This window comes from Pelodiscus sinensis, chromosome 17, assembly GCF_049634645.1.
Source record: "Pelodiscus sinensis isolate JC-2024 chromosome 17, ASM4963464v1, whole genome shotgun sequence".
Lineage (NCBI taxonomy): Eukaryota > Metazoa > Chordata > Testudines > Trionychidae > Pelodiscus > Pelodiscus sinensis.
In genome coordinates, this window is record NC_134727.1 from 35,000,679 (window position 1) to 35,023,435 (window position 22,757).

Sequence of the window (22,757 nt, forward strand, 5' to 3'; positions counted from 1 at the left end):
ACTTCCAAAACAACCGGCTTGGACCGGGCCTTTGTCTGGGGTTCTAACCCTTCCCCTACGCTACCCTGAGATGGGTCCAAACTGAGGCCCCTGAACTAAATCCCTCAAGTACTGGAAATGTAGGCAGAATGGGACCCAGATGCCAATCAACCTTCTATGCATCTGTACCATGCCCTGACTGTCATACCTTGGGGACTAGGTACCTGGGGACTAAATCGGCTAATACAACTCAAGAGAGATCTTGGAATCATTGTGGATAGTTCTCTGAAAACATCCACTCAGTGTGCAGTGGCAGTCAAAAAGCAAACAGACTGTTAGGAATCACTTCAAAAGGGATAGAGAATATGACAGAGAATATCTTATTCCCTCTGTATAAATCAACGGTATACCCACATCTTGAATACCCCGTGCAGATGTGGTCACCTCATCTCCAAAAACATATCTTGGCATTGGAAAAAGTTCAGAAAAGAGCAACTGAAATGGTCAGGGGTTTGGAACAGATGTCATATGAAGAGAGATTAAAAAGAGTGGGACTTTTCAGCTTAGAAAAGAGGAGACTTAAGGGGGTTATGAGAGAGATCTATACAATCATGATAGGTGTGGAGAAAGTAGATAAGGAAAAGTTATTTACTTGTTCCCATAACATAAGAACTAGGGGTCATCAAATGAAATTAATAGGGAGCCGGTTTAAAACAAACAAAAGGAAGTTTTTCCTCACGCAGCGCACAGTCAACCTGTGGAACTCCTCGCCAGAGGATGTTGTGAAGACCAGGACTTTAACAAGGTTAACAAAAGAGCTAGATAAATTCACAGAGGACAGGTCCATCCATGGCGATTAGCCAGGACGTGCAGGGTTGGGGTCCCTAATTTCTGTTTGTCAGAAGCTGGGAAAGGGTGAAAAGGGAGGGATCACTTGATGATTCCCTGTTCCATTCACTCCCTCTGCAGCATCTGGCATTGGCCACTGTCGGGACAGGACACTGGACTAAATGGACCTTTGGTCTGACTCACTATGGCCGTTCTTATGTTCTTATCTCAGTGGTGGGCAACTTGTAGCCCATGGGCCGCATGCAGCTCATCAGGGTTCTATACGGGGCTCATGAGACGTTTTGTTACTGTCGCCCCTGTGCAGCGTTGCCAGATTCTGCTGGTTTCCGTCTGTGCAGTTTTGTTCCTACCAGTGTGACTAAAGTGACACACATGCGAAGCCAGGACCCGTGACGTGAGGCGGCTGATGACTGCACACAGCATTAACTGTGTGGACCATGCGCACCCTCTGCAACCCATCCCAGTGCTGCTACGGTTCAATCAGTGCCCCGTGCAAATTCTAAGTACATACACGCAGTGAGCAAAACTGCCCTGTCCCGGGAGACCGTCTTGGTTACGACAATCTGGTGGCCCACCCACTAGCCTAGGTTGCCCATCGCATCTCTGACCCTGCCAGCCCTTCCTGTATGCCACCCACACACGCGTCTGCAGTCAGAAAGCACAAAGCTGGGGTCCCTCCTTTGGATCGGGGGGCTGTTCTGCACAGCATGCCAGCGGGGTTCCCAACGGCAGGATGAGCGAGAGGACGGGGGCATGAGGCCGGAGAACCCTGGCTAGCATCAGGCACGGGGCGGGGAGGCGCTGGGCAAACACAGCGTAGCCGTTAAATGTTATCGCAGCCTTGGCCTGAGCTTGCTGCTTGTCAGGGCCCAGCGTGCAGGGCCGGAATAAAAAGGGCTCCTTTGACCGCTCGTCTTTGGACTGATTGTTAATATTACAGTCCCCACGCCGGACCGGGAGCCCGCTGTGTTAGGCTCTGCACGGGCAGGGGCCGGGCTGCGAAGGCCTGGCTGCCTACTAGGCAAGGCGGTCGAAGGGCAAGCGGAGAAGATGTGGCGCACAAGAGAGCTGGGAATAGACACCCCTCCCCGTGTCGCTCGAATTCCAGGGTTGGGGCCTTTCTGCTGGAACAGGCTGTTGGCTCTGCCCTCGCTTCCTGTCTGCGAGGGCTGGGACTTCTCCACCGCCCTCTGCAAAGGATGCTCCACCAAGGTCCCGTCTTGCCGGGCAATGAACTTGCCTGGGGAGCTCTGCGGTGGGAACAAGTTCAGGTCCAAGTGCTCGCTCTGCTTCAAGTTAGTAACGGGCACGTCCTCTGTCTGGAGAGCACATCCGGCCTCTCCTCGGAGACGCAGCCCACGCAGGCCTTCTAGTCATCTCGGGGCAAGAGGGACGTTACCACTGTGCCGGGTCGGGCAGGCTCAGGGCATTTCCCCCGTCTCCGGGCAGGGATCTGGCCCAGGGTGTTATTAAGCCGAAGACGCCCCCTGCTAATACGGGACGTATGTCGGGAGGTTTACGGCACCACCGCCATGGGCGAAGACTCGCAGGACAAGGAATCGCGCTGCCTTCACAGGGCGTCGCGCGTGGGCTCAGAATGCTAGTCCTTCGGGCGGCGAGGGGCAACCGAGGCCAGTGAGTGGGCCGCCTAGGGGTGAAAGTAACTTACATTTCTTACAGGCACTCTCCTGTCACGGCCCAACCCCCTTGGTGGGGGCCACAGGGCAGGGGCTTCAGGGGAAGTGATACGACAGCACCTGAAAGGCGGGGTGGAGTGCGGGGGGCTCAGGAGAGAAGATTGGAGGGTGTGCGGGGGGGTGCAGAAGTCGGGGCAGGAGGCTGGAGATGGGGAGGGCTGGGGTGTATGGGGTCTCATGGCAGAGTGTTGGGATATAGGGAGTTCAGGGGTCAGGGCACAGGGCCGGTATGTGGGGGGCTCTGGGCAGGAGGCTGGGGTGGGTGTGTGTAGAGTGGAGTGCAGGATGGGAGGTGCGGGGCTGGCACAGTGTCTGCTGGCGGCCCTGCCTGGCATTGCACGTGTTCCAAGCCAAATGGGAGCGGTGGGGGGCGGTGCTATTAGGCATGGGACGGGAGCTAACGGTGGGCGGGTTCCTGCAGCACCCCTGGGATCCAGCTGCCAGCCCTGCTGCCCCACGGCGGGGCTTCCTGGCTGCCAGCCCTGCCCCCTCCTGGGGCTCTCCAGCTGCCAGTCCTGCTGCCCCACGGCGGGGCTTTCTGGCCTCCAGCCCTGCCCCCTCCTAGGGCTCTCCAGCTGCCAGTCCTGCTGCCCCACGGCGGGGCTTTCTGGCCTCCAGCCCTGCCCCCTCCTGGGGCTCTCCAGCTGACAGTCCTGCTGCCCCACGGCGGGGCTTCCTGGCTGCCAGCCCTGCCCCCTCCTGGGGCTCTCCAGCTGACAGTCCTGCTGCCCCACGGCAGGGCTTTCTGGCCGCCAGCCCTGCTGCTCCCCTGCCCTCTGTGCTGGGGGCTCCCTAGCCATCAGCCCTAAGCCCTGTGCTGGGCTTTCCGGCCCCACATGCCCAGGGGTCTCCTGGCTGCTGGCCCCCCCAGAGTCCCGGCTGGCGGCCTGAACTTTGGATGGTGCGGGGAGAGGACAGGATTAAGGCCCCGCCTGGCTACTTTCTTACCGGGGTGCTGCACCGGGACACACCAGCTTTCTTTCACCTCTGGGGCTGCCTGAGGGGCCCTCCTCCACCTCAGTTTAAAGGCCCCCAGGCTCCCTCCATCGCCAGGAACCCCTCATCTCTTGCAACATGAATGAGGTGAGCACAGGCCCACGGATGGGGGCAGGGCAAGAGGAGCAAGTGCCCCAGGACCGGTAATTCCCAGCCACTGACCCACAGCAGTGGCAGCCAGAGTCCCCGGCCCTCTGCTGGGGCCCGGGCAATGCTCTTTGGATGGTGCCGAGGGGAGGGCATGGTCCAGGAGGCTGCCCCAGTCCTGCACCTTCCACCGGAGTCCCTGCCCCTTCGGGGAGTGTGGAGCGCCCCTCTCCCTTCCCCCCGCCTCCATTGCCCAGAGGCCTGGCAGAGCTGCCGGCCAGCCTGGGTAAGCATCACCTAAAGTACCACCCCCAACATTTGCAAATCGTGTGTCTGCTTCCCTCCCCCCCCAAACCATCAAGAGACTGGCTTGAGATGTATTTGAAAATAAACACAGGGCTCACTTTGGTTCTGCCCTCGGATTTCGGAGCCGTTAGAACGGGGTCGGTTGTAGGGTATTGGAGGGACCCCTGAATGTCCCTATTTAAAAACTAACCAACCCACTAGGCGAGTGAGACCCCTGGAAAACCTGGATTGTCAGATTTTAAAAGGTTGCCAGCCAGGAAGACTGCCGGATCTGTGGCTGCTTCATTGTTTAACCCTGGATAACCGTGGACGTATTATGGCCTTTCTGGCAATGATTTGAAACCTCATGAAGATCATTTTGGGGTGGGGTGGGGACAAATATCCCCTTTGCTCCCCGATAGCTTCTGGACTGCTTAGGAACACACAGACTGTCATGTCTTCCACCTTGTCCCCACAAGCCACAGGGGAACCTAGCTGGAGTTCCAAGTTCACTCTATGGCAGGACTACTCAACTTTGGAAGCCTTGGGGGCCACAATGATACAGCACATGCCGAGGGCCGCAACTTAGGTATGGTTGCATGTAGGGTTACCAGATACTTAAAAAAAAATGCCAAACATGTCGGGGGAAAAAAGGCACAAAAGAAAGAGGAGCTGCACCTTTAAATCCCCACGCTCTCCGCTCTCCCCGCCCCCACTGTCCCAAGTGGCCTTCCATCTGAGAAGAACAGAAAATACCGGACATTTTACATGTTCGGTATTTTCTGGGTTTTTTTACCAGACAGAAGCTGCAAATACTGGTCTGGCCAAGCCAATACCAGACACCTGGCAATCCCAGTTGCATGTACATGCAAATATATGTGCAAATATATGTAAATGTATGCAAATATGTATAGCTTCTTTCACACTAAGGGTATGTCTACACTACCCTCCTAGTTCGAACTAGGAGGCTAATGTAGGCATACCGCACTTGCAAATGAAGCCCGGGATTTGAATTTCCCGGGCTTCATTTGCATAAGCGGGGAGCCGCCATTTTTAAAACCCCGCTGGTTCGAACCCCGTGCAGTGCGGCTACATGGGGCATGAACTAGGTAGTTCGAACTAGGCTTCCTAGTTCGAACTACCGTTACTCCTCATTTCACGAGGAGTAATGGTAGCTCGAACTAGGAAGCCTAGTTCGAACTACCTAGTTCGTGCCGCGTGTAGCCGCGCTGCACAGGGTTCGAACCAGCGGGGTTTTAAAAATGGCGGCTCCCAGCTTATGCAAATGAAGCCCGGGAAATTCAAATCCCGGGCTTCATTTGCAAGTGCGGTATGCCTACATTACCCTCCTAGTTCGAACTAGGAGGGTAGTGTAGACATACCCTTAGGGACATGAATACAAAGACTAAGGCAAGACTACACAACATGCAGGCCCCATTTAAGTCAGTTTTACTGATATTAATAAAATGCAAGATTTGCCCAATTTCCATCCATGTGACAGCACTTTTAATGAGCAATGACAGTCCAGGAATTTAACTACTGAAACGCATCTCAACAGAAGACCATTCTATTGACTCGCCATTCTGCAGCGTGTTCTCAGTGGAGGCCAAGTTCAATGGGTCCCACCTGCAGGCCGTGTGTTGAGTAGCCCTGATCTATGGGAAGGGCAGAAACAGCATCCTTGAACTCTGGGGTGGGACACTGATCACTGGGTGTTCTGGTGAGTAACTGCCCTCTCTGGCTGATGTGTGGGCTGGTGTATATGAAACCCTTGGGGGGGGGGGGGGAGCTAGAACACCAGTGCAGGGAAATCCCTGAACCTCAGGTGCCAGATCCAGGTAAGCCAGGAACCACATCTGGCCCTTGGGTTCAGTGCCCAACCCCATTGGTGGGAGCCACCAAGAGGCAGATGAGATGTAAGAGGCGGATGAGATGTAAGAGGCGGATGAGATGTTCCTGTAGGGAGCCCAAAATGGAAAACCACTATGCCAATCAGGCAGGGTGAGCATGAGCGCGGCCAGTGGGTTGAGGAGAAGGAAGGTAACTTCTGCACAGATAGGCCAACAGACTCTGCCCTGCTGGGTGGAGAAAGACCATGAGACCCCTACACCTGCCCCCGCTGGCATGGTGAACTCTGACCCAACCCCTGAACTGTTACTGTCCATCACAACTGGAATGCACGGCAACCTCGCAGCAAATAAAGCTGGAATCCATGCCACAGCTAGAGACCACACCGTCACACTTCCACTCACACTGTCCCTATGGCAGAATCTCCCCATCTCACCTATCTTCCTCTTTCAGTCCCAGTCCCCAAACCGTCCCCTGCTTTCCTCCAGCTAACCTGCCATTGAAGACGGTGGTCGGTACTGGCGAGATTAATCAGGTGTGTTTTGCTGGAATAAGGACCCCGAACCAGGCCCCAAACCATCGGGGATTTTGCTATCTGACATTAGCTGTCTGCAGAACGAAGGCAGAGACGCGAGCAGAGAAGTAGGGAGCAGCCAGGCCTTAGGCACTCACGCTAAGCCACTACTCTTCCTCTCATGTTCTATTTCTAGCTCTTTTTTATGAGGTCCCGGCCTGCGATGCCAGGATCTCCCACAATGCTTTGCGGGACCCCACAATCCTGCCAAGCGGGCGCAGTGCAGCTGTTGTAAATTAGCAGAAAGTACAGCAGGCTTTGTTTTTTCACTTTGTTTCTGAGTCATGAATGAGATCATAGGTGCCCATGTGCCACAGAAAGCGTCACATGGATCCCGTGATCCATGTGCACAGGGCTCCATTCATGCACACTGGGGATGGTCCCCACGGCCAGCTGTTGCCCACAAGGGACTCTAGAGGTTCTCACCTTTGGGGACCTGCTGCTGTTCTTCCTCAGACAGAGCAAGGTGAGTCCTAAAAGCTTTCATCGCCCTGGCATGGCCATGAATTGTGCCTTCTGCCTGGTTCTCTCTGCCACGGCCCTGCCGCTCTGACTCCACTTCTTTCCCACCCTTCAATCTAAATAAATCAGAGTGATTTTTGGCTGGAACTGTCCTCAATTGCAACATCCCTTCTCCGGGGTCTGCAAGCTCCCATGACACTGCATTTACTCACAGGCCAGATTATCATCAGAGAGCCTTTTCCCAGCACATGGCTAGAATCAGGAGGCGCACACATGTGGAGAGATTGTCTTTCCAGGCCCATAAACAACGGATGATAAAACACAGAGGTATGAAATCTGAAACCAAGCGAGGGGGCTGGGGAAGGGGGGGGAGTCCCAAGAGATGCATGGTACATACACGCACTCTGAAAGGCAGTTTCCTGGCTCCAGTCTAGGCTGTTTAGACGGCGTCGCATTCCCCACCGCTTAACAGCCTATGTAGCCATGTGCACCAGCGCAAACTGGGTACACGCTGTTGGGCCCGCTTGGCACAGGTTGGAATGATGAAGTCAGCAGAATTTTGCAAGACTTTCTGCTGACAACCCCTCCCAGCTACAACAGGAACACGCCGCTCGTCCAGTCCGTAGATCTCCAAGCGCGTTACAACGAAAGTTGGTAGATTTCCCAGATGTTACTGAGTCACCAGCGGTGCTGGGAATAGAACGTAGCTCCTTCTACTTGCTAGGCCATCCTGCCTCCTCGCAAAAAGGAACATGGGCGGATTCCTCTCAGTGGGTTTTCCAGCGTGGCTTGATCTGGAAGGTTCAGAGAGGGATTCATATTCTGTACAGGAGCCCCTTCCAAATTCCCCGGCGTTAGTGCCCCATGCATATGCATGGCACTTACAGGGTGCCCTGGTCGGAACGCAAAGCTAACATAAAAGGGGTCACACTTGAGTGCCTTTAAAGTGCGTTCGCTCCATATTTAGGCACCTAAGCGAAAGCTGCCTGCCTTTTAGAGCCCACTGAAATCCATGGGAGCTGGAGGCTGAAAATCAGGGGTCTTTAATTTCAAGAGCCCAGCGATGGTTGTTGGGGCCTGACGTTAGATACCCAAAAGGAACATTTTCCGTAAGAATCCTAGGTACCTAGTTAAGGCCATCCTTAGAGTGGCTCCGTGCCGCTACAGACAAACACAATTCGTCCTACGTACAGCTCCATGTGCTAATATTGTGCTGGCAGGATCTTCCCTCTGGTCCTAGTAAATTTTACCCTTATGTTAAACACCCCGCAGCAGATCCTCAGTCAACATAAAGCTATGTGGGGCCACTGAAGACAATGCCTCTGTATTGATTTACCACCGAGTTCCGCCGATGGACACCAGCGGAAGATCTGGCCCCGGAGCGACACAGGCGTTATCAAGACTAGGAGGGCAGCGGAGTGACGTGTCACACTGGAGGCGTAAGCCAGCCGTTCACAGCTGGAAACCTCAGCTTAGTCATGGCCGAGTCCCCCGTGAAATGACTTCAGTGGCCTGGCAGAGCTAGAAGAGAGTAGGAACTGGGGCAGAATGAGGGTGGGTCATCGAGAACTGGCAGGGTCGTTTCTAGCACCACACGTCAGCGACACCAGCCCTGTAGTTTCCCGAATGCCCCGTTCAGTTCTTTCTAGTAATTGAGGCTACTGGTTTTTACTGGCTTATTGTACAGAGATTTCCCGTCTAAACAGCCCAGGGAATCCTACAGACAATCAATGCCAATGCAAAGGAAAAACCAAGGCAATTAGTCCCAGGGAGGGGGGAACGATCTGGTATTTGAAAGCTCGGCCCTTTCTCTGCACAAAGGAAAACAAAGCAAGTCCAGGAGAGACACTCCATGAGCAGCAAGAGACTGGAAGGGTTTAACACTAGCAATGGGGCCAGGAAGCCAACCCACAGAGGGCCCGATCCCAGGCCCGTCGCAGACGGTGGAGAGCCTCCCATTGATTTCAATTGCCTTTGGATCGGGCCCATCGTTAGCCTGTCTCTAGCCCTGTTACCATAGCCTCGCCTTCACGAGCACCAGAATACGCCTGCTCGACCTTCCATGCCCAGCTGCCTGCCGCGCGCTCTCCGGGTGTCAGCGCACCCCGGAATTCCCACCCCCCTCCGGTTCCTCTGCTTCTCAGAGCCACCTTCAGTGAGAATAACTCTGGGAGGCCCAGGAAGCAACTGGGGAGTTGGAAGCTGAGGCCTGCCACGGGCCCTGGCAGTGCTCCGCCGCAGGACAACTTCCACAGCAGTAGCTGAGGCAGCAAGTCTATTCCCACCCCCACCCTGCCAAAACACGGCTCTCAGACGCTCATTGGCCCGACAGCCTCTGACAAAGGTCCAAGAGGAGGGAGGCAACATGACGCAAGGGAGAGGAGGCGGCTTGAAATGATGCTGGGTTCCCCTCCGTGCCACGTGTGACCCTGGCTTGTGTGGCCCACCCAGCCTTTCTACTGTCGGCTAGTCAGAGTTCCCAAAAAACCGAGCTGGTTCGGAGCTTGCCGGGAGCCTCACTCAGGGCTGGTGCTGCCTTGTGTGTGCATGAGAAACCCACATCTGCACACGTGCGTGCGGGCAAGCCATGTCTGCATGTGCAGGCAAGCCGTGTCTGCACGTGCGGCAAGCCGTGTCTGTGCGTGCAGCAAGCTGTGTCTGCGTGTGCGGCAAGCCGTGTCTGCGCGTGCGGCAAGCCGTGTCTGTGCGTGCGGCAAGTCGTGTCTGCCTGTGCTGGCAAGCCGTGTCTGCGTGTGCGACAAGCCGTGTCTGTGTGTGCAGCAAGCTGTGTCTGCGTGTGCGGCAAGCCGTGTCTGCATGTGTGCGTGAGCAAAGTCACGGGGGGTCAGGCCACAGCCCTGTGTGGTTACATGGCCACTCAAGGAAGCTCATTGCATCCCATGTGGCGTTTGGGATCGGGCCGTGCCCCACGCTGTCAGGCCCACGAGAGAAGTCGGAAAGGAAGGACCTGTTTTGGAAAAGTTCAGCCTAAAAGGAAACATCTGTCTGGAGAGGAGCCAGCGATATAAATAACCCCCCATCCCAGAGGGGCGACAGTCATCACCCACTCAGCCACTCAAGCTTCCTCCGCCTCTGCCTTCGACCCAGAGCACTGGCTCCAGAATCCGCAAGGCTCTTCCCGAAAGCAAGGGAATGTGGCGCTGTCTGTGGGAAAAAGCGTTTGCAGTGTCAGGCAGGGGGCGGGGCTTCGCCGGGAGTTGGGGGGAGGCGAAGAACGGGAACCGAGGCTTGGGACGGTTGGGAAAAGGAGTGGGACGCAGAGCACGGCTCTGCCGCTGCGCGCCACCGTGGACACGCTGCCTCTTCTGCGCGTTCCCGCCGGGACCTTCTTCTGCGCAGTGATGGGCAGAGCCCGTGGGGTCTGCTCTTGTGACCAGGGCAGGCATCTGCACGCGGCCTCGGCTCAGGCCATGAAATCCTGCTTCCCAGGTGACCTGAAGGAGGATGTATAGCCAGAGCTAAGAGCTGCATGCTGGCTGCCTCCCGGAGTCAGCCAGAAATCGGGCCCTGGGTATTCTGGGCATCACTCAAGTCCAGTACTGAGACATCAGGCCTCTCCGGTCTTCGTTACCTGTTTTCAACACACCCAGGGCCCTCTGCGCATGCACAAAGGGGGAAGTGGAGCCCACCGGGAACTCCCCCTCCCCCCCGCTTGTGCTCCTGCCAGAGCTGGGCGGGGAGTCCATGCTAGGGCTACGACAGCAGCAGAACTAGCTTCTCCAAAGGCTCCTGCTGCCCCCACAGGGGTAGTGGGTGAACCTAGGTACTGGAGGAGGCAACCCCCAGCCCTGCCTCTTTCACCTGAGGCCCCGCCCCCTCTTCAAGAGCCACACCCCCACACAGGGGCAGGGCTTCAGCTCCTACTTTCTCCTCAAGCCACCCCTCACTGCAGGGGCAGGTCTCCGCCCCCCAGCCCTGGAGCATGGGTGCAGTGCAGCCTCGGCCTCAGCCTCAGGGGCAGCCCGGCTGAAACAGGGAGCAGACTTGTGTGGGGGGCCCACGCTTGTTTGAGAAGGCAACGCCTTCCCCTGCCTCTTGCACCTGCTGCCCATTGTACTCTGGCCAGCTAGGCTGAGCCAGCAGCAGGGAGATGGGTCATGGGAGGCATGCAGCACTCTCGGTGGCAGCAGGAGATCCTGTGAGGATCTGAGGGTTTATGGGGACTGGGTCAGAATCTGGCCAGGGACTCCGGCTGACTGTGCTGAACAAGAACTATGAAATGAACCAGAAAGTGCAAAACAGGCCTCTGATTGGTCCTTGCAAACAAGTGCACAACGCTGGTGTCTAAGCCTGACCACAGCACAAGCTGCTGGACTCCAGCTCCCGCCCAGCCAGAGGCTAGGAGGAGCTCAAAGATCCCCTTCCCCTCCCCCATGCATTTTTATATGCAATGAGGCTGTTCCGCAGAGGTGCCCAGAGGTGAGATGGCAGAGAACAGCTGCATTTCAGGGTGGGAGGAATGTGACAAGCAGCATCCGGGTTCCCTGTAAGGGAAGATTCAAATGCCACCCGGCTGATTCGCAGAATGCCCACAACCAGCAGCATTATGTTTCTAGTGGTGGTGCACAGCTGCACATGTCCCCGCGTACATCACAAAATGTATTCCGCACGTGCATGAGAAAAACCAGAGGGAGCCTTGTTTGCAGGCCGAGCCCAGCGTGCTAAAGCCAGCACTGAGCTCTCCCAACCAGGAGACAAGCCAGAGAGACCCACATGCCAGCGACAGTGACCGGTCACCAGGGTTTGGAGCAGCTGCCTTTTCATCTCCTTGCTGTCTCTTCTCTCCCCCCACAACCTGTCTCGGTCCAGTCCTCACCGTCCATCCACTCTGGGGAGGACAAGGAGCTAGGAGATGCCAAGTGTCAGATTGAAGCGGTGAGTAAGGACGGAGCAGAGGTGGGCTCTTGCACTACTTGCACTGTGCTGTCTTTGGAGAGGCAGGCAGGTGTTTTCTCCCTGCCACGTAGTTCTGTGGCTTGCAGGAAGCTGCCATCTAGCCTCCTTCGGTAATTCAGGGGAAATGCTGCCCGAGGGAATACAGGGGGAAGGAACCCCAGGCTCCTGGTGCGTAGGAGTCTTTTCTTCAGCTGCTCAGAGGCTGCCCTTTCACTCCACTGCAGTGAGGTCTAAGCCCCAGAAGGATCTGGAGAGTTACCCATGTACGGATTGGCTGCAATTCTTTACTAATTGGAAACAAAGAGGGGCTGGGGGGTGGAGCGTGAGAGGATGTGGGAGAGAAGAGGGAGAAAGGAAGAACTCTTTTCCTTCCCCTTCGGTTCATCTGGGAATTTTCAACACCCCCGCAGAATGGATCTGGGGAGCTCTTCCAAGCGCAGGGAGAGAGAAATCGCTAAGTCCCACAAGCGAAACCCACAGAATACCACGAGCAGCTGGCAGAGCATTTTCCCAGCACAGCGCACGAAAGCCTCCGCGAGACGCCGCCCCAGCTAGTCCCTGCCAGGCCCCGAGAGGAAGCAGCTGTTTGATCTTCTGTTCTCCTCCATCTGCGAAGGACCAAGGCTTAACTGCTTAGTTATGGAGCTTCTTGTCCTTGTGCCCGGGATTAAGCTGCTCTCCAGATTTGAGGTCTGGGAGGAATCTCTTGGAAAGGGCTTCAGGGGCATTTGGCCTGTCTGGGAAGCGGTGATCAGGGCAGCTTCTTGTGACTGCAGAGGCCACAGCCAGGAAGGGGTGCTAGGGTGCAAGGAGTAGAACACAATCCCGTCCCACTGTCCTTCTCCAGTCGCATGGCTACACGGCTAGGGCACCAGAACTAGGAGACCCGGGTACAGTAATCCCTGTAAGCTGTGCACTTGGGCGGCCACTCAGGAGAGAGTCAGGTGCCGCCCAGCTGATTAGCAGAGCGCCCACAGCTGGCAGCCTGTGTTTCTACTGGTGGTGCACATCCACACATGCCTGAGTGCACAGAACAAAATGTATTCTGCACACAACTGGAAAAAATTAGAAGGAACATTGCCCGGCTGCTGTTTCTGGCTCTGCCAAGTGACCTTGGGCGAGTCACTTCCCTTCTCTGTGCCTCTGTTTACCCTCCCTCTCTTTAGGATTTGCATTGCCAAGGCACTTAGAAGCCCTGGAAACAGGCCAGGAGCCCCCAGTGTTAGGCGTTGTACAAACACAGAATATTAGGGCAGCCACCGACCCAAAGTGGCCGCCTCTCTTGTAAGTTGTCTGGGTCCAAGGGCTGTCAATCGCTCTGTGTATGCACAGTGCTCGACATATTGGGGCTGGTACGTCAGAACCGTCCTTACCACCCGCAGAATAGGCAGCTGAGTGGGGCACCTGAAAATTTGGGGCACCCCTGGGTCTTAATCCTCACCCACCCGCCTCTTCCTCTCCCTGTCCTGTGGCTCTGCTTCCTCCGGAGAGGAGCTAGTTCACTTAAAGTGGCAAAGCCTGCCAGTGCTATGAGCAGGACATTGAACCTGGGGAAGGGCCATTTGAGTGGGAATGAAGCCATTGCCAACCCCAGGTTTCTGAACTGACCGTGTGAGTCCACAGGGCCTCCGTTTAAAATGTACTTGAACATATTTCATTGGCGTGTTGCTGAAGATTATAAAATTGCAGCTCTGAAGAATCACGTTACCCCGCCCGGCTGCCAGGAGGCATAGGGATGCTGGTTTAATAGCACTGCATAGGGCCCCAGCAGCCCTAAGGACGGCCCTGCGGCGTGCGCTACAGTAACACAAAGGACTGAGGATACCGCTCGACCTCTGCGCAGAGAAGCGGGGGAGATGCTCGTGGGACGGTAGCTGGCTGGAGGGAGCCCAGACAGGGGGGAGGGGAACAGAGCAGAGTGCGGCTAGCTGTCCACCAGGTATGATCCTGAGAGTGGCCACATAATGTGGCTGAGACAGACTGGCGGTGCCCAGAGGAAAAAAATGACCCAGGGTAGCAAGCGAAGGGCTAAATGCCCCAGCCAAGGGGGGGATGGTCTTGCAGCTAAAGCACTCGGAGTGGGACTCCAGAGATCCCAGCTCTGCCACCAGGCCCACTGATGGGAGGGCAAAGGGGGCTATTACCCGGGGCCCTGGTGATTCAAAGGGTCCCGGGGCTCCCGGGTGCTGCTCCTGCTACTGTGGCAGTGGCCACAGCCCTGGGCCCTTTAAATAGCCGTCGGAGCACAGCGCTCCAGGTGGTTGGGAGGGTTTGGGAGGGGGAAGGCGTACTGCTCTTCAGGCAACATGGAGGGCGGCTGCCCTGGCCCCACCCCTTCCACCAGAGGCCCCGCCCCTTCGGCGAGCGCAGAACCGCCCCTCCACTTTGCCCAGGGGCCCGCGGAGGCTGTCGGCGCCCCTGTCTGCCACTCACTTCCTGTGTGACCGCGAGCAAGCGGCTTCCGCCCACCCTTCTAAGAGGGTAACGCCATTGGGGTGCACCCGGCAGGTCTGATCCGTGGTGTGTCGGCGCGCGTCCACATTCTCATGGTGCAGCCCAAGTCAGGCCCGTGCACCAGGGTGAGAACGTGGACCCCGGATCTCTCTGCACTTTGGGGCCGCGACGTGGGAAAATAGGCGGGAATGTCGTGAGGCCTCCTCAGGCGCGTTCTGAGAGCTCGGAGGCCCCTCATGGGAAGGGCTACAGACACACGAGTGACGCGGCTGGAGGCCTTCCTGCCTTGGAACAATCCCCCCTTACCTCCGCAAGGCCGTGGGGCTGAGATTTCCTGCCGATTGGCCCCGCGGTGGGAATTGCTCCATCCAGCTCTAGGCAAAGCCGGGGAGAAGAGGGAAGCAGGGGCCAGGCAGGCCCGAAAGGGAACAGGGATGTTTGGGGGGCAGCTGGAGGGGAGAGGAGAGTCCCGTGAGGAACCGGGGACTTGACCTTCTGGGTCAGACTGGAGCATTGTGCTCACACGGCCGAAGGGGAGGATTTTGCTCACTGAGAAGCTGGTGGGTCAGAAATTTCCAGCAGCTCCACCCAGGAGAGACTGGGGCAGCCTCATCCCCGTGTAACTCTGCTGACCAGGCCTGCTGATGGGGGTGAGGGGGTCAGGGGACAACTGCCCTGGGACCTGCCAATGCTAAAAGGCCCGGAGCTTCCAGCTGCCACCGGTACCGTGACAGCAGCAGCACCTGGAGCCCTGAGCCCTTTAAATCGCCGCCGGAGCAAGGCAGGCGGGGGGGGGGGGAGGGGGGGGCGCACCTCAGTCCGGGCAGCTCTGAGAGCTGGCTGCCCCGGCCCCACCCCTTCTATCTGAGGCTCCGCCCCTTCAGGGAGCACGGAGCCAGCCCCCTCCCCACCTTGCCTAGGGGCCCAGAGAGGCTATCGGCTCCCCTGCTGCTGACTGTCCCAGAGCCAGCGCTCCCCCTGAAATAACTAGCTTGTCAGCACCCCTGCCCCCTGGAGCCCTCATTCCCGTGCAGGCACCCCGCACAGGAGCGCTCCGTGATCCTCGCCATCTTTCTGGGAGCCGAAAGCCACGGATAGGAAATGGGGCAGGAGAGCCAAGGCCTCCTCGTTCCAGGCCTGGCGTGGTGACAGCCCCTGCCGCACGCAAAGATTCCTGCTCTCTTGCAAAATGCCAAGCAGCAAACCTCCTGCCGGCTCAGCAGGAAGCTGAGGTCAGAGCCCTGCCATACAGCTGCGGAGGGCCCCCCCCCCCTTACAATCAAAACATTCCGAAGGGGCTTCTAACGAGCAAGCAGGAGCGCGAGCGGGGGAGGAGGGGGAGCAGACACCGGACAACGCCCCCAGCTAGCAGGGTTACCCGGCAAAGGCAGGGATGGGGACCCGCTGCTCTCCCCAGGCCCCGGCCGGACACTGGCCACCCCGTCTTCCTCCGCAAGGCCTTGCGGGAGGTGTCAAAGAGCATCTCTGAGCAGTGTGACCCCAGTCCCGCCGACCCCAAACTCAGCCCACAGGGCAGCAGCCCGGGAGACGACAGGTACGTCCACGAGGATGCCGGAGTGTTCGGGGCACCAGAGGCAGGTGGGGATGTCCCAGGCCGCAAGAGCAGGGAGTGCTCAACGCACGGCTCCTGACTCGCTCCTGGAGAGGGCCAGGGAGCGTCTCTATAACTTTAGCCCCATGGCTCCAGCAGAGCTGACAGAGACCTCAAGTCACTGGGGCTGCCAACCTCCATGGATGCCGGGGGCTGGGGATCTGTCCTTTCTGACCTGGAAATGTTTCCTCTTCTTTCAGGGTCCCCACATTGGGGCAAGGGACCCGGGCTTCCCGCTCGTCTCATCACACCGCTCCGGGGCCCCACTGCTTTGGATGCAGCGCAAACAGGCCCTGTCCTGGACATCTGGCAACCCCTTTGGGAGGAGACTAATCGGAGCTGCATTTCCATCAGGGCCGGCTCGAGCCATTCCTGCGCCCTGGGCAGTGGGCGCACGACGCATGTACGGCTCCGCCCCCGGGCGCACGGCGCACGCGCGGCCCCGCCCCCCAGCACGCTGCGCACCTTACAGCTGCAATCGGGCATGCAACGCCTAATTGCAGCTCTAAGGGGCGCCACGTGGCCCCCGGCTCCAGGCGCATGGCACCCCTTACAGCTGCCATCAGGCGCCCCCCATAGGTTGGCGCCCCGGGCAGCTGCCCGGCTTAATCCGGCCCTGGTTTCCATGCTTCCCTGGGACAGGCTCTGGAGGCGGCCGGCTCTCCAAATCTACCTTCCCTTCTTGATACACCCCCCCCCCCCCCCGACGCAGCTTTGAGGATGATCAATATGCCGTTCTAGCCCAGGAGGAATTCTCCTTCCAAAATCAAGGCACATCCGTGCTCTCTGGGAAAGCTCCCAAGCTGGAGGAGAAAAGCTCTCAAGCGGAAGAGGGTGCGGGGGGTCTCTGAAAGGCGGGCGAAGCGCCCAACCCCCTAGACAAGCGGGGCTTCTTTTCTGCCCCCCGTTTCTAGGCCAATACACTGAAGGCGAGGGGACTTCCACTTCGCATGGGGAGACTGCGCCTTCAGAAAAAGGGCTTGCGAGCGGGTATTTTCTTTTGGCCCCAGTTCAGACAAACCCACAAGCAAACATATTTTTTGTATAAATAAGACAGTGTGTCTCGCCAGTTACAGCCATTCAAACATGAATGTAGCGATTTAATTGGTGCCAATTGCAGTGTCTTGGGAACATTAAGATTTCAGTCACAGCCCTGTAAAGTGCTGGACAGGCCAGGAACATGAAGGCGGGCAGGGCACAGCGGGCAGGGCACAGCGGCAGGAGAGAAGCCTGTGGAATCGATCAGCTGACTCAGGTTGCCTGCCAGCTCTCAGGCTACCTAGTGTCACTAGTCTGGAATAACCCCCTTCTGGGCAGGGCAAAAGGCCATCTGCTCTAAGAGAAGCTGTTTTCCTGCCCACCCAGAGACCGAAAGCTTCCAGTTTGCTCCCATCCTGCCCTGATTTCCTCTCCTCCTGGCGAGAGGTGGGTACAAGATCCAGATCTCAATTTGCTCTCCAGATACAGGACCAATGCCCCACTGATGCCATGGCACTTAACCGTATGCATGTCTGCCAAGCAGGGCTTTGTTCCCACCCCCACGTCCAGATTTTTGCTAGTGGCACAATAATGGGGAGAGGTGGGCACCGCCAAGGCTGTAGGACAGCCGGTGCGACGGGTGCAGGCTGGCGTGATGCTTGTCAGTAGGCATTTGCCATGGCAATCGGGCATACTACGGGCATAGGAGAGCAAACCCGATAGACAGGATAGGGCATCTACATCAACACACACTGAATATCAGCAGCCTGGAGGCATCATTTCTTACAGGGGCATATTGGGGTTTGTTTTCTGCATGGGGCCTGTCAGCTACAGTTTGCTGCCTCCTTATGTAACCAGCCTCATGCTCCCTGCTCCCTGACATTTGTAGCCCTTTGCGTAGCTCGGGTGGGGGCGTGGGGGCTGCGTCCAGCACAGGGGGAGGAGCAGCGGGTGTGGGAGACTAGGCCTGCGCAGCAGAGCGGGGAAATGGACCGGGCAGCATCTGTGCCTCTTTTAGAGGGCAAGCTCCACCCCTGACCTTAGCACCTCCTCTCTCTCCACATCTCCCTGCTGCGCCTCATCCTTCCACTCCCAGTTCCTGCGCCCCTTCCCCAGGCAGTGCTGCCTTTCAGCCCACCCTCTGCAGCACAGCCCGGCAAGATGCAATTTGCTCTCGTGGCTACAGCAGTAGACCGAAGCCCAGGAGAGATCTGGGCTCAATTCCCACCTCTGCCACAGGCGTCTTCTGCCACCTTTGGCAAGTCACTTAACTCTCCAGGCACAGATCCCCATCTGTAACATGGGGCTATGAAAACCTTGGTCTGCTGAGGCTGGGAATTCTGTGGGGGTGAGGCCTGGGTCTTTGGGCTACACTAGCCCCATGGGACCTGGTTGTCAACAGAGGCCTTGAAATGATACACAACACCAATAACAATGATCAGTGTCGATATACAGCAGAAAGACTCGGCAGCTCCAGACCCAGGCAGTTCCGAGAAAGGGGGGGTGGAGCTGAGGAGGCCAGAGGGGTGTTTGGTTCAGGGAACCTAATTAGGCACTGGGGGGGGGCAGCCTCATTATGTCCTGTTTGTCCAGCAGAGCAGAAGGAGCTTTCTGGAGTAGTTCCAGCTCCGGAGGAAACAATGCCCAGTTTGTACACTCCCCTCCACGATCCTCTCGGGGATTTTGCCCCCTTTGTTTAAACAAAACAAACCAATTCCCGGGAGCTTTGGTGGACAAGCTGCGACAAAGCCGGAACAGTCCAGGCTGGCACTGGGCTCTGCGGCTGGCGCTGGCAGAGATGTCAGTGGGGCCAGGGTTTGACAGGAGACTCGCCCTTACCCCTGTGCAGCCCCACTGCCCTGGAGGCGGAGCTCGGGGCAGAGAGCCGCCTGCAACGCTACAGGAAGGAAGAGCCGCACTTTGCCCTGCTTTGCAAATCAGTCGCCACCTCCCTACGCTGCCCCGGGGTTTCCCATTGACTTCGGCGGCATTGCTGGTGTGAGCGCAGCCCGCCCGAGTAAGGGCTGCAAGAGCGGGGATTTAAATATCCTGCACTTCATTAGCATGATCTCCCCGGCACGTTACTCCGCTCAACAGCTGATTTGAACCAGGAAGTGTGCACCAGGGCGCGTTAATTCGAACCAAACCCCTTTGGTTCAAACTAAGGCATCCTGGCATGCACTTCCTGGTTCGAATCAGCTGTTGAGGGGAGTAACGCGCCGGCGAGATCATGCTAATGAAGCGCGGGATATTTAAATCCCCGCTTCATTAGCAATTTTGGTCGCCTACATTTGCATCCCTAGCGCCAACGAGGGAGCAAGTGTAGACGTACCCTCAGAGGGCGGAGCTGTGTTAGTCTGTAACTGAAAAAAATCTAAAAACCAACAAAAAATCCTGCAGAACCTTAGAGACTAACAAAACATGTAGATGGTGTCATGAGCTTCCGTGGGCATAACCCACTTCTTCAGATGGCTGGAGTAAGGGGTCAAGGGTACAGATAAATAGCGGGGGGTGGGGGAGAGAAGAGGAGAGAAAAAGCTGCATCTTAGGCCATGGCCCATTCCACATGGCCCTGCTCCCCACGCCCCTTGGAAAGTCCCAGATTAATAGCCCTCTGATGTGACGCTGGACAGTAAACGCAGCTTCCTTCCCATCCATGCTGCCCACGGACTCCTGGCTCCTTCAGGACGCCCTGTCTCCTTCACAATCTCACTTTCAGACCATCCCAGCCCCCTTCTGGCCCTCCCTGGCACACCCAATAGCCTGACTCCACTGAGGTGGGGCTCAGCTTGAATCAGAGCCTAAAATATGTCCTTGCTCTGGCAGGGCCCCATCCGAGCCTTGATCCTACGGAGATGAGTGGCACTTGGCTGGGGAGCCAGGCTAGAATAGACTGAACTTGGTGGACGTTGATAAATAATATCTGCGAAGACGAAACTGCGAATCGCCCACACAAATGTGAAGAACGTGCTGTTGTATGGGTACAAGACCTGGCATACTACAAAGTCTTCACCTCACAAGCTACAGACATTCCTAGACAGACGCCTGCGGTCCATCCTTCACATCAGATGGCAAGACTGTGTCCCAAAGAAGAGCTTTGGAAAAGAGCAAGACAAGGACCACTGGACATTCAAATCAAGAGAAGAAAGTGGGGCTGGCGAGGCCACACTCAGAAAACCATCATCCAGCACAGTCCGGCAAGCTCTCACATAGAACCTGCAAGTAAAACGCGAAAGAGGAAGACCTCGGACAACATGGAGAAGATCGATTGAGATTGAAGGACAACAACTGGGGTACTCCTGGAGTCAGCTAGAAGTGTTGTCTCAAGATAGAGTGAAGTGGAGGAGACCTGTAGACGACCTATGCTCCCTCGGAGTGACAAGGGTTTAAGAAGAAGATCTAAGACCACACTTCAAAGCCTAATGCAGCCCTCTCCGTCCAGGTGTCATCCCTGCCCCAGTGTGGGGGAGTCCCAGGCTACTGCTTCTGGGGGTGCTGCCTCTCCTGCCGTGCCCCACCCATGTGACTTTGATTGACGGTATTTCAGTCTGGGACCCATTCAGACCCCAGCATCTCCATCCAGCAAAGCAGGCCCCTGGGGTGGTGTGACCTGAGCCCTGATCTCCAGGCAGGACTGAGCAAAGCCCCCTGCTCACATCCCAGAGAGCACTAACCAGCCATCCTGCTGGGACAGATGCGAAAGAGAAACCCAGGAGGTGAAAGGTTTCCTAGGTCACTGTCCCTCTCCTGCGTCCCCTCTCCCCCCTTGGCCTGCGGCAGAGGCATTTCTCAGCATTGTGTTCTCCTCTGATGGCCAGGTCCTGGAGAGATGCCCTGCAGCCTCCATCCCCGCCAACCCTTGGGATTGCTCCCTCTGCTTTTACCCAGATCAGTGTGGGCGGCCTGTGCCCAGGGCTCATCCCGGAGCCCAGCAGGGTGAGCTGTCCCTGGGCAGGACAGCCAGGGCTGTGACCAAGCTCAGAGGAGGGCGTGTGGTTACCAGCCCAGAAGCAGGAACGGGGAGAATTTCCTTCGGGCCCGATCCTGCAGCTTTTGCTCCGGTGGGGGGGGCCTGACTCGCACAAACCATGAGCCCCTGGCTCGCCCTGGGACCAGCCACCTGGCTGGATACGGAGGCAGGGGACGGACCTGCCCGGGGAAAAGCCGCCCCTGCTGCGTCACCAGCCCTGTCGGAGAGAACCAGCTGTCTGGCTTGGTAGCTCACTGTCTCCCCAGACCTTTCTGCACCATCCAGCGCCTTGGTATCCAGGGCCCAGCCCCTGCCCTGCTCGGGAATAGCCTAAGCCTCTCATGATTGTCCCAGGATCCCCATCCCCTTCCCCAGCTCCCTCAGAGCTAAGTCTCCCCCCAGGCCAAGCCTGTCAGCGGGAAGCCCCCACAGCTCTGCCCCTCTCCCAGGCCGGCCCAGCAGCACGCCAGGGCCCCTGCTCCCTGCCCCTCGCTTAGCTCCCAGGGCTGCGGTCCTGCCGTCCGGGCGCGCCCCGCAGCCGGGCGCTTGGCCGCGCATCTTAGGAGCGCAGCGGGGCCCGTGCGCGCATCCAGCTGCTGGCGGGGTTCGCTCGCTCGCTCGCTGCCAGGTCCCTTCGCCCTCCCCCGCCCGCCTCGACGCCGGCGGCTCCCGAGCTCGGCCCCCAGCAGAGCGGCCGTGACTCCCCCACCCCTCTCTCCAGCCCCCCGGGATTTCCAGCCCCCAGCGCGCAGCGGAGCTCGCGGGGCGCGCCACTTACCGTGCGCTGGGCTCGCTCGCTCGCCAGTCCCCAGCGGCGCCTCTCCCGCCTCCTTATCGCCGTCTGGGCAGCGTTCCCGGCCCGGCTCGGCCCGGCCCGGCTCCTCCCAGCGCCGCGCAGCCAGGAGCCGCCGCGGAGTCCCGAGGTGCCCTGGCTTTGCCTCTAGACGAGCATCGCAGAGGAGCCTGGAGCCTCGGCGGGCGCCCTGAAGTGCGCTGCGGAGACAGCCCCAGCGCGGCAGCGGGGGGGATACAATTGGGGGGGGGGGGAACTTGAGGGGGGAGCCCGTGTCCAATCGGCACAAGGCTGGAGCCGCCTTTCCCTTCTCCCCGCCTCCTTCCAGCTGGAGCTTTCTCCAAAACTTTCGATTCCAAACAAACCGAAGCAGGCTCTGAGGGGGAGTTTCGGTGAGAACCGGGGGCGGGAGAGGGGCTCGGAGCCCAGCTCCCGGCTCAAAGCCTCAGCAAAGCTGAGCGCAGCCCCCTGCCTTTCCTCCTTGGGCTGGAGGAGCCGCCTTGGGGGGCTGCTTCTTGCTGGCTCTCCCTGCTTTCAGTTCTGGCCTTTCGCCCTGCCCTGATTTCAAACCCCCCCCCCCTCCCATTTTTTCCCCTTTCTCAGGATATGAGGGGATGTTTAGAAAATCCACTGCCCACGCCAGCAGCTGACTCATGTTTTCATTAAAGAAGGCCTGTGTTAAAGGGACTGCACATATGCCCTCCCAGGCCTGATACAGCATCTCCAGCCCCTGTCCTGATCGCCTGGGCACAGATGCTGGCATGGACTCATAAGAGCGGCCATACTGGATCAGACCGAAATCCATCTAGCCCAGCATCCTGTCTTCAGACTGTGGCCAACACCAGGTGCCCCAGAGGGAGTGAACAGAACAGGGAATCAAGTGATCCATCCTGTCACCCATTTCCAGCCTCTGACAGAGGCAGGGACACCTTCCCTACACACTCTGGCTAATAAGTATTAATGGACCTAACCTCCATGAATCTATCTAGTTCTCTTTTTGAACTGTTGAAGTCCTAGTCTTCACAACATCCTCTGCCAACGAGTTCCACAGGCTGGCTGTGAGCTGCGTGAAGAAAAACTTCCTTTTGTTTGTTTTAAAACCTGCTACCTATTCATTTCATGTGGCGACCCCTAGTTCTTATGTTACGGGGACATGTAAATAACTTTCCCTTTTGTATAGACCCCTCTATCATATGCTCCCTTAGTCTCCTCTTTTTTAAGCTGAAAAGTCACAGCCTTTTTAATTTCTCTTCATA

General features: G+C 57.5%; 1 protein-coding gene across 3 annotated transcripts in view; it reads right to left on the reverse strand.

Annotated features, from left to right (window-relative positions):
* Positions 1-21,943, reverse strand: part of PDGFRB (platelet derived growth factor receptor beta) — a 75,339-nt gene extending 53,396 nt beyond the window's left edge. The window contains exon 1 of one of the 3 annotated variants that reach the window (XM_075900541.1): positions 21,487-21,943. The gene's annotated coding sequence lies outside the window, so the exon portion shown is untranslated. The remainder of the gene's footprint in view (positions 1-21,486) is intronic. The other 2 variants (XM_075900540.1, XM_075900542.1) reach the window with 2 other exon arrangements.
* Positions 21,944-22,757: the final 814 nt, after the last annotated feature.